Source organism: Trachymyrmex cornetzi, unplaced genomic scaffold (assembly GCF_001594075.2).
Source record: "Trachymyrmex cornetzi isolate Tcor2-1 unplaced genomic scaffold, Tcor1.1 scaffold74, whole genome shotgun sequence".
NCBI lineage: Eukaryota > Metazoa > Arthropoda > Insecta > Hymenoptera > Formicidae > Trachymyrmex > Trachymyrmex cornetzi.
Genome location: NW_017300070.1, coordinates 375,775 through 387,083, shown reverse-complemented (window position 1 = coordinate 387,083; position 11,309 = coordinate 375,775). Strand labels below are relative to the sequence as shown.

Genomic DNA, 11,309 nt, shown 5'->3' with positions numbered 1-11,309 from the left:
ACACTAAGGGTACCGTCACATGCGGCGTAACTTGCATAAGAGTAACTTGCGCCGACCAATCATATCATTTCACTTGAACATCAGTTTCTGTCTAGTCACTTTATGCTTTTTACGCTATTTTGTTGTTACGCCGAAACATGATAGAACCACTATGCGTCGAATCTAATTTCTGGCTCATTTTAGCTTATTCTGTCTGAAAAATGCACAAGGGTTTCGATTTTGCAATAGTACAATTATAAAAGTCGTGCGCCCCTTTGCATCGCGTGAAAAGTCGAAACCCATGTGGAACAGTACAATTATACACCTCATTTTGCCTCTGTGACAGATTTCCTAACCTTAATAGTCATTAACTTTAACGCTTAATATCTCAGATCACAAGGCAGAACGACGTTTTTTTGCCAGATTCTTTTGTTTCATGCAAAAACGCATCGAATAAGCCTAATGCTGGATTCACACTGCATCCGATTTGCATCGTACGACGCTCTGATAACCAATCAGAAAACAGGATTCCGATGGATTTTGTTTTGTATCATCGGAATCCTGTTTTCTGATTGGTTGCAGAGCGTTGTACGACGAAAATCGGATGCAGTGTGAATCCAGCATAAGAGTGGTTTCACAAAATGTTCCGATTTTAATAATTTATTCGGTCATCCGTTCATATATACGCGATGGAAAGGTACCGGTTCCCCATGAGGCGTACTTTTCGAGATGCGTAGGTTACGAATACCAATCATAAATTCATTTAGCATTTCTTTAGAGTGTACAACAGTAATTCTAATCAGCAATTGGTTGCATTAGTTCCGCATTTCTCTAATCTTCCGCGAAATACGCTCAATGTGAATGCGGGCTTTCAGAAGGGCGTATTCTAGTAAATAAAAAATAACGTATTCTAGTAAATTACTAGAATACCCAGGTTACGCTTACGCAGGTTACGCCGCATGTGACGGCGCCCTAACGCTACTATCTCTATTCACGGAGCCAAGATAGCGCTAGCGAATACAAGCTCTGTGAACAATAATAGTGTAGTGTTTGCTCTAATCATACCACATACGGCAAAATGGAGCAAAAGCAAGGGGATCGATTCTGTATCTTGAAACGAGGTGAAAATTACCAAAGTGAGTGAATTTACTAGAATTCTGATAATTTAATTGGTCAACACCTAGTAAATTTGCTCACTTTTGTAATTTTCACCTTGATTGAAGATACAGAATCGACCCCAAGGTCACAAGATTCGTCCCAGGTCACAAGATTTTTTAGATTCTGCTAGATTCTTTGTTTTATGCAAAAACGCGTTAAACTAGCCTAATTTTATTGATTTTTGAGCTAAACTGTATAATTACAAAATATTGGACAACCATAACCTTATAATTTTTTGCTTTAATGACATCCGTTGGACTTAATTTTAACATATAACTTTCCTGTAACTCTTCATCACGCAATTCTACTTTCATGTAATCCATTTTAAAAGCTAAGTATAATGAATACTATTGCGATCATTCATTTCAAAGTATCAACCAACAATGTTCACTTCAATATTCACTACATTATCGCTGTTCATAAAGCACACGAACGATACGCAACGCTACGCTATCAATACACTACCTCTTTGGCGATAGCATTTGTAGCGCGAGTCATGACGTCAAACGCTACCAACAATAATGTCACGATAGTGTTTCATAGTGCTATCAGTTAATTCCCTGAACAGCGGTAGCGCTACATAGCACTGGAAGTGAGCTCCCTGAACGCTTCCTACATGGAGTATAGTTTCCGCGGAAAAGCGGAACGATATAGTGATAAATATATACACTTTGGTATTCATTTAAAAAAATTGTATTCACTTAATTCATTGCAATTTTTATCAATATGCTTATCTTTTCAGCTTATGTATTGAATACAAGCATTTTAATCAATAAATACCATTAAAAATTAATAATTTTTAATTCCCTGTTCCTCTTTTCCGCTCAAATTGTATTGCATGTAATATTAGGGTCTGCGCACAATAGAGGAACAAGAATTAGATATTAAGACTTCAACCGATCAGAAATCGTGTAATTCCGATGTAATCAGTTTCTGATAGGTTGAAATCTTAATATCTAATTCCTGTTCCTCTATTGTGCGCAGGCCCTTAGGAGCTCAAAACAGGCGGAACAGAACACGCGGAAACGCGGAAATCTAGTAAAGTTTAGTTAATTTTGTCTTCCGCGTTTCCGCATTTCCGCGCTTCATGTAATGGCACCCTGAGCGTTGACACCTTTGATGAAGCCTGGGTTCGGAGAGACGTTATTAGCACTATTTGTGTCATTCTATCTTCATCGTTCATTAAACGTGAAACAAGGATAGTATGGCATAAATGCGTTGATAGTTCACTTCCCGAACGCAACCGTAGTGGGTCCTAGGCAAAGACATAGGGTTTGTTCGCGTCGCATGCTCCAATATGTTCCAATATGCTCCTACCATAGCTCCTACTCACTCTAACGTGCTTGATAGAGTAAGTAGGAGCTATGGTAGGAGTATGTTGGAACATGTTGGAGCATGCGACTCGTGTCGCACGCTCCAATATGCTCCTGTTCATTCCAACGTGCTCCAATACGTTCGCGTCACAGTGATGGTATAAGGGCCGCTTTTCGTGCGCATGCGCGGCGTATGCGCTCTCAGTGAAGTATCTAATACGAGTAAGAAGGAGTGCTGTAATCACCCATCAAATATTATATATTATATATTTTTATTTAATACAAATTTAACGTTAAGAATAGGCTGAAAATAAGCTGGAAAACAGAAAGAATAAAAATAATTTTATAAATACAATATTAATAATAACCTATAAGACACATTATTCTTAGAATGTTATATAAATATTAAAAAGGGTAAATAATATTCATACAATATTCTAAAAATATTGTGTATTTAGAGTGGCACCCAGTTGGACACGGCTCAATTGGACACGAGCCACTCACAGCGCTTGAGACTACAAAGCTCCTAAGCACCGGTCGCTGTGATTGGTGGTGTTCAATCGAGACGTGGTCAATCGGGATCACCCCGTGTGTTTAGGGAGGGCTCCGATTGCACACATCGCATATTGCACACATGTATCGCTGATTGGCCAATTTAAAAATAAAATAATCTCATTGGCAAAACAGAGAAAAATTACTAGGCACCAGTTGATATGAGTGGTGTGTACAATCAGAACTGTAGGCAAACGGGATCCTCCCGTGTGTTTATAGGGAAATAAATAGATTTATACTTACCTAAAACATTTCTAACCTCCTGTCTCCTGTGTGCCTCCGTTGAAATGCCAAATTGGCATTGAAATGCCTATCCCGCCAAAACTAGACTTTTGCGCCCATAACACAGACGCCCACGGCCACGGCCCAAGAAGACGAGACTGAGCTGGCTAAAGCGACTAGGCGAGCGCGAGACATCATTGGTTCACGTGACTCTACCGATGCGCATGCGCAAGAAAAGCGGCCCGTATACCATCACTGTCGCGTCACCGGAACCAATATGGCGACTAAATATTCGCGTCGCGTTAGAGCATACTCCATGGATCAATTAAGAGCATGCTCTATTTGCTTCACCTCAGAAGGTGGTGCGGTTGGGGCATGTTATGTTACGTACGCATGCGTAATGATTGAAAATGTGTAGTGTTGAGAGAAGTATTTCATGGTTGTTACAGATATCTTAACCTATGTTCTGTAATCAACTTTAACGAGAGTGGCGCTCAATTTAATGATTTATCTCTGTCCATGAGGCAGAGCAACGTTTTTTTTTTCTGGAGGACGCTGTCCCAACTTGTCCTAAATCCGTTCGTGTCACCGAGCGTTGGGGCACATGAATCCAACTGCTCCAACCGCCATCTTACCGGTGATCCAAGTGCTCTCTGGGTTAATTTGGAGTAAGCGACGCGAACAAACCTATAGAGAATAGACTGCGCGATCCGTGTGTCAAAATGGTCGATAGGGATGAGAGAGAGGGACCGTGGCAGACGGCCATTTCTATCTCTTTCCATTGAATGGTGTAATGGGAAAGAGAATGAGAGGGAGATTGACCGTCTCCCACGGTCTCTCTCTCTCATTACTGTCGACTACATTTGATACACTACTTAGATACGGATTGCGCAGTCCATTCTCTATGTTTTTGGTCCCAGGTCACATGACTCGCCACCATGTTGTGGACTGGAAAGGCGCTTATAAATTTTAGTTTTTATAAAGCTACAGAATGAGTTTTCTAAAAAAAAAGATATATAATTCGGTCACGAAAATTGTTTATATCGAGTATATTTTTAAATCAGAATTATATAATAATATAATGTTAACGAATTCATTATATAAAGATAATATTCACATTAATAATAATAATAATATTAAACTGTATCTCCCAGAATACAATGGAGATATCTATAAGGTTATCCGCAACTTATCTGGAAGTGAAGAAATTGGGCATAAATATATGAAAATCGTAATTAAATAATTATGTATGAAAAAATAATATAATGCATGAAAATTGTAATTAAATGTGAAGTTGTAATTTAATAATATACGTACACAAATACATCATTTATGACGAGAATATTTTATTATATACAAATATAACAGTCTACACAATATGGCGTCTCCGAAAAAATTTGATTTAATTTTTTAATAAAACTTAATTCGATTAATTATATTTTATGGAAAGGAGATCCACAGCTAATCTAATCTAACCTGCAATTTCCACACACTGAAGGCAGCCATATTCCTGGTTGGAAACAGACGCATGCACACTAAAAATTGGAGACCACATAAAAAGTTCAGTGTCTATATTGGGCTGCGTTCAGGAATTATTAGACGACTCTAAACTATAGGTTCCGTTACGTATATTATAGCAAAAAAATGCACTCTAGAGTTATCTAAGCGTAATTCCTGAACGCAGCCATACAAGCATATGCTGGTCATAAATTCACTACTTTAACAAGTTCTCTGCTCTAAAACACAAATTCACAATTTTAAAACAAATTCTTTGCTCTAAAATACAAATTCAATACTTTAAAACAGATTCTATGTTCTCTAACACATAAATTCACTACTTTAAATTAAATTCTCTGCTCGAAAACACAAATTTACTACTTCAAAAATAAATTTACTGTTTTCAAAACACGAAAATAATATAAAAAATAATTTGTGTTTTTAAAGTAGTAAATTTGTCTTTTTAAAGCAATGAATTTGTTTATAAAGTAGTGAATTTGTTTTTAAAGTAGCGAATTTGTGATCACAACGCATGCTTGCATCGTAGTTATTTCGCGACTGTGACAGATTCCTTAATCGCAATAGTAATCAACTTTAACGCTTAATATCTCGGTTCGCGGGGCACGGCGACATTTATTTTTGTCAGATTTTTTCGTTTCATGCAAAAACGCGTCGAATAAGCCTAATTTTATTGATTTTAAGGCTCCCGAATAATCGCAACAGCCATGTTGGGCCGAATCGTGACGTCAGAAGCGAGGAGTGACAAACAAATTTATGCTGCAAGTTATTTGTAAATAAAAACAATTTGAATAAATTTAAATTGTGAAATTGCTTTAAAATACTTATAAAAATGGGCAAAAACTGTCCTTTTCTTCTAGGAGTATGGCCACTCTAGCGAGCATAAAAACAGCAATAAATTAAAAAATTTTTTTTAGTTTAAAAAATAATTTAATATAAAATCAAATTAAAGCACTGGTTAGTGCATAAATTAAAGTCCACTAAAAAATTTTTTTGTATTTTTTGCATCCAAAATGGCGGCGCTACCGATGATATAATCTAGTACGTTTTTTATGGAGGAGCTCCGGGGCATAACATCTAGCAGGGTGGCACCCAGTTGGACACGGCTCAATTGGACACGAGCCACTCACAGCGCTTGAGACTACAAAGCTCCTAAGCACCGGTCGCTGTGATTGGTGTCCAATCGAGACGTGGTCAATCGGGATCACCACCATCTAGCATTCACAAATTTTGACCTAGAACAAAAAAACATGTTTTTTTTTAATGTACATTAAAATACCTAAAGAAGTACGTACGGGTTTGTAAAAATATTGATTTTCAAGAGTGACATTTGAAGTCACGCTTGCATTTTTTGCTATAAAAAATTTTGTTCAAAAAACTGTTCATAAAATAAAAAGTTTTTTATATATCGAAAAACCCCTATGTACTTCTCTGCCAAATGCGTTTAAGAAGTTGCAGTTAAAATTTGAACCCATTTGGATAGAAATTATTGAAGTTATTTGTCATGCCGATTTGAAAAATGTTGTTTTGAGAAAAACGCGTTTAAAGTTTTAAGTGTTGTTTTTTTACTCTTAAAAATTATAATTTCAAAAATTTTTTACCATTAGTCTGCGATGCCGGCACCATAAAATTGCCCCTCTATAAAGCAAGATTTTCTTCTTGTTCCTCTTTTCTGCTGGATTTTGTGCTCCAGCGTGCCTCCTTCGCCGCGTCCGTCAACGAGCGCTCAACTTGCGTTATGCGCAGTTCATCAGCTTCAATGCAGAAATAGTAACAATTAGGGCCTACTGTGATGCCCAAAACTTTCATGACTTGCATCATGCTGTTCAGGCCATCATTAAAAATGCATATAGCTAAATCAGTGGTTACATCTAAAATTATTTTACCGTTCGAAGTCCTCTTCGATGCTAAACTCCATACAGTCGCATTGAAACTTTCATTGCTATTTTGAGTGTAACTCCCTAAACAGCGAGTAAGAAGTTCATCCCTGCTTAATTCTTCATAAATTGGCTGTATAGCCTTGAAAACATCAATATTGAGGGCTGGTTTGTGATCGTAAACATTGAGTGCATTAGTTGCTTTCGCTTTCTGCCATGTACACCATGAGTCGGCACCGGGCGGGCATTTCTCGTGCTGTGGTTTTTCATTTGTTGAAAGTTTGTGGTACAGTGTGGCCCAAATTTCATTCTTCATTTTTCCTACAGAATCATGGTTTCTGTGTATCGTCAATCCATAAAATATGCTTAGATCGGGTGGCACCCAGTTGGACACGGTTCAATTGGACACGAGCCACTCACAGCGCTTGAGACTACAAAGCTCCTAAGCACTGGTCGCTGTGATTGGTGGCTCCAATCGAGCCGTGGTCAATCGGGATCACCCCCTTAGATCATCAATTAATTTTCCTGTCAATTTTCCTTTGTCATCAAGACTTTCCGTTTTTTTTTTCAAATTGTGGAGTTGAGTTCCCATGCGCTTCTGAACGCGATCGATACACTCTTTTTTTTGCACAATGAAATTCTCATAAGACTGCATCTAAAATACCTTTAAACGTTTTACTATCGCCATCTCCAACATAATAAGCATATTTTAAATTATGCAAGTTTTCGGAGCGTTCGAACATTTCGACAACGACGTCGACCTCCATTTTTCCAACGGAACCTTCGTGATTGCATTGGCATTGTTCTGCATGGGCTTGAAATCACTTATCGTACTCTGTATTACCTTCTCTTTTTTTCCAAAATTCGCAGGCTTTACAATATTTCGATTTAACTGAGATGTCGACGATCTTGCCTGTTGTCCAACCGATAAGCGACACAATGCCGAAGAGAGACGAAAATAATCCCCTCTTACGCCACGATCCATCACCCGAAACTGGAAACACAATAGACACAGGCAATAGACACAGGCAACAGGGAATAACGAGCCGTCCAATCAGAGCTTTGGGGTATAAGTTCGATATTATATCCCAGAGCTCTGATTGGACGGCTCGTTATTCCCTGTTGCCTGTGCCTATTGCCTGTGTCTATTGTGTTTCCAGTTTAATCCTATCATTCTGTCCTTTTTCAACTGACCTGGACTTCTCCTCCATTGCTGTTCTTTAAATGCTCCTAGTGCGCACCATCTCCGTAGCTATTGAAATTGTTCGAACAGTAGAATCGTAAAATGAATGATATATCGGCCGCGGCAAATCCATAAACGCACAAAACTTTTTTATGCCGTTTAAACCTATGCCTAATAGTCGCATCACTAAGGTAATTCGGCGATTGATCTCGTATCCACATTATATATATGGACAATTAGGAATTTCGGTTTTCTCACAGTTTTCGCAAGAAATAACTATTTTAAAACCCAAGCCACGTTTAGCCGATTCACTAAAGGTCACATCTTTCCCGCATTTTCTGCAAATAACCACTATAGAAATAGCACTCATCACAGCGACAAAATTAATAAAGCGATAACCGAAGGTTTCATCAACGTCTACTTCATAATTTTTGTCCGATAGTTTCAGTTTTTTAGCCGATGCACTCACATCTTCCAAACTTGACTCCGCTTCGTAATGATTTAACGGCCTCCGCTTTGAGATGTTGATTTTATGTGTACCCCAACAATTGCTTTCCGAGCTTTTTTTTGTTTTATACACTTTCTTTTTATCACTCATTATGCTATTTAAACAAAAAATTGTAAATAGAAATCAATAGAAAGCAGATAAAGACTGTGTATGTCGAACACAAAATAGAGCCTACGGATAGTGTCACTTTGACGGTTACATTAATATTCTAATGTTATGCTTCTATATAGTATACAGGAATACCAACATCAAGTACAACTCTTTCATAGAGTTAGCGTTTGATGGTAAGTGTTCTTTTACCATCGGTGAACTAAAATATCTAACCACGAGCTGCGGCGCGCTCCGAAACGCTTGGCGATGCTGTAGCGCTCCTTATGATGTACGCTCTAACTCAGTTAAAAAAATTTTTTTCGTTATAAATTCAATCGCTACTTATTTTTATGATGACAAAGTATCGAAAAAGCAAAAAAAATTTTTTTCGATTTTTTGAAAATTTTAGGGTGGCCATACCCCTTAGTCAGTAAATGGTCGTAAAAAGCAAGTCCTAATTTCGGGTAGAAACACACGGTTTGAACAGCTGATGAATGAAATATACGCTTTTACGTATAAAATTCCAGGATAACTATAGTTTCTGTCCATTTTTAGGACTTTTATAAGTACGAGAGACACGTCACATTTTTACAATCAAGCAAATAATAACGAAATGGCATGCAGCACATGGCATTTCGTTGTCAAAACGTCACTTCTCCACGCCTATAAGTTCAGTCATTTATCGTGGCGAGGCGCTGTAACACACACACAAGCACGAACCCATGTACATGTGCTCGCTTTCGGTGCACCGAGAGCACATGCCACACACGGGCTTGTGCTTGTGTATGTGAACTGTGACTACCGATTTCGCTACATTTCGCCAGGCCGCCGACTGATTTTGAATCGCATGCTGACTACTCAAGAGTCTTAAGCTGCGCGACCTATTCTGTATAATTACCTCTTTCACTAACCTCATACTCACAGAAGTGCAACAGGAATCCAATATAACAGAATTTATTTTCTCTTTTTCTCTGAGATAAACTGTAGCGTTTAGTTTTTATGTCGACAATTGTGATTGAGTTAACCTCGGATAAGTTTTAATAGAAATTGGTGAAGGAGGTCCGTTTTTACTAACGTAGATTAATTTTAATCTCGGTTCAACTCATTCTTCATCTTTTTCTAATTCTTAGGACTGGAAAAAGATTAAAAGTAAGCTGAACCAAGATTAAAGTTAATCTGCATTGGTAGCAACAGGCATACTTCTTATATCCATTTCTATATCTATCTAGATAACTTTAATCTCTTTCTTAACTCATTCGTTATCTTTTTCCAATTCTTAAAAGTGAAAAAAGATGAAAAGTAAATTAAATCGAGATTAAAGTTAATTTATATTGATTATAGAAATAAATATCAGTCGCGAAACGTGCCGTGGTCGCGATTCGTAAATCGATCACATTCAAATTGCTCGTAAAAATTTTTCCTTGCGATTGTTATTTTCTAAAAATTATGCGGATATCCAAAAATGGGATCTGTAAAATTTCACGATATTTTATTAATCCTCGAACACCACACTATTTTCGTCACCTGATTTCATCACACATGGGTCACGGTAACCCTGGAGTCTTTTTTTGCTTTTATCTCGGGATCTAATACATCAATTTTAACTTCTTTTTTTTTTAATTGATACAACAGACAGTAAGAAAAAAGAATATACAGATAAGAATATCATAAAACTTCCGAGAACCAAGATATTTTGAAAAAAAGGAAGAAAGAAATTTCAAAGATTAAAAAAAAATCTTTGTTTTTAAAATAAATGAGTTATTTTCCAAAAAAATGATACAAGATTTTAATTTATAGAAATCGAAACATATTAAATTGTATTTTGAGAAAAAAAATACATTATTATGAATTATTCTAAAAAATATATTTATTCGACGAGGTTGAATCAGGTTGAATTTGGGTGATTTTCAAGTAATACGATAAAATTAATGCAAAAGTTTTTATTATATGACATCTAAATATACAAATGAAATTATTCATTGATTTGCGTGGAACAGTCGAAACAAATTTTTGCGACATGTTCCCTACACATTAGCTGTTGGCACTGCAAGCATATGTAATAAGTTTTCCTATCTAAAGTCCCTGGACAGAATGAACATCTTTGTTTTTCTATTTTGTTTACAGCTAATGTATCGCGTGGATCTTGATTTTCTGGAATGTTGTGTGTTTTATAAATTCTTCGATTTGATTTTGCATTTGAATTTGATCTTGTTCGTATATTTACTTACAATTTGATTTCGAAATAAAAAACGTAATAACCACACAGGGTTAGCGTAACCCACACAGTAAATTCATGGCGTTCTATCTCGACTGGTTCGTGCACGCTGAGGTTGCCAGGCGAGGGATTTGTAGTAGGGATGCGAAAGTTTTTTCCCCGCCTTGTTCCCACTTCACACTTCTGATCGTTCATAAACACGTTTTTTCAAACGGACTGGGTTACCATAATCCACGGTGGTGGGTTCAAGGGTTAATAAAAAAAAAATAATGGCAATTCTTATAGAGATTCTCTCTTTTTATATAGTTCTACAGTTCCTTATAGAAATGGATATAAAAATAAAAAAAGTTCCGCATTTTTTATAATATAAAACAAAATTAAAAATGGCGTGTTAACTTTGCGAATATAGGATGATATTTTCTCCCTCTAAAGTACAAAGAAAAGATAAATATTTCCACTTTTGACTACAAATCCTGTTAGTACCTACTATTCGGATTATACCAATATATGTAATAAAAATTCCACATTATAATATTTCATACCATATAATACTTGAAATAAAAATTCAAATAATTACCAATTTTAATACACTTTATATACCCAGCCAGCACATAATAAATTCTTGTATTGCTCTATAAATCTTCCTACGCGAATGATTTTAAATAAATATTCTAATATTATTATAAGAATATGAATC

At 36.6% G+C, this 11,309-nt stretch overlaps 1 pseudogene; it reads right to left on the bottom strand.

Moving 5' to 3' along the window:
- Positions 1-6,342: 6,342 nt before the first annotated feature.
- LOC108767939 (uncharacterized) lies at positions 6,343-6,932 on the bottom strand (annotated as a pseudogene).
- Positions 6,933-11,309: the final 4,377 nt, after the last annotated feature.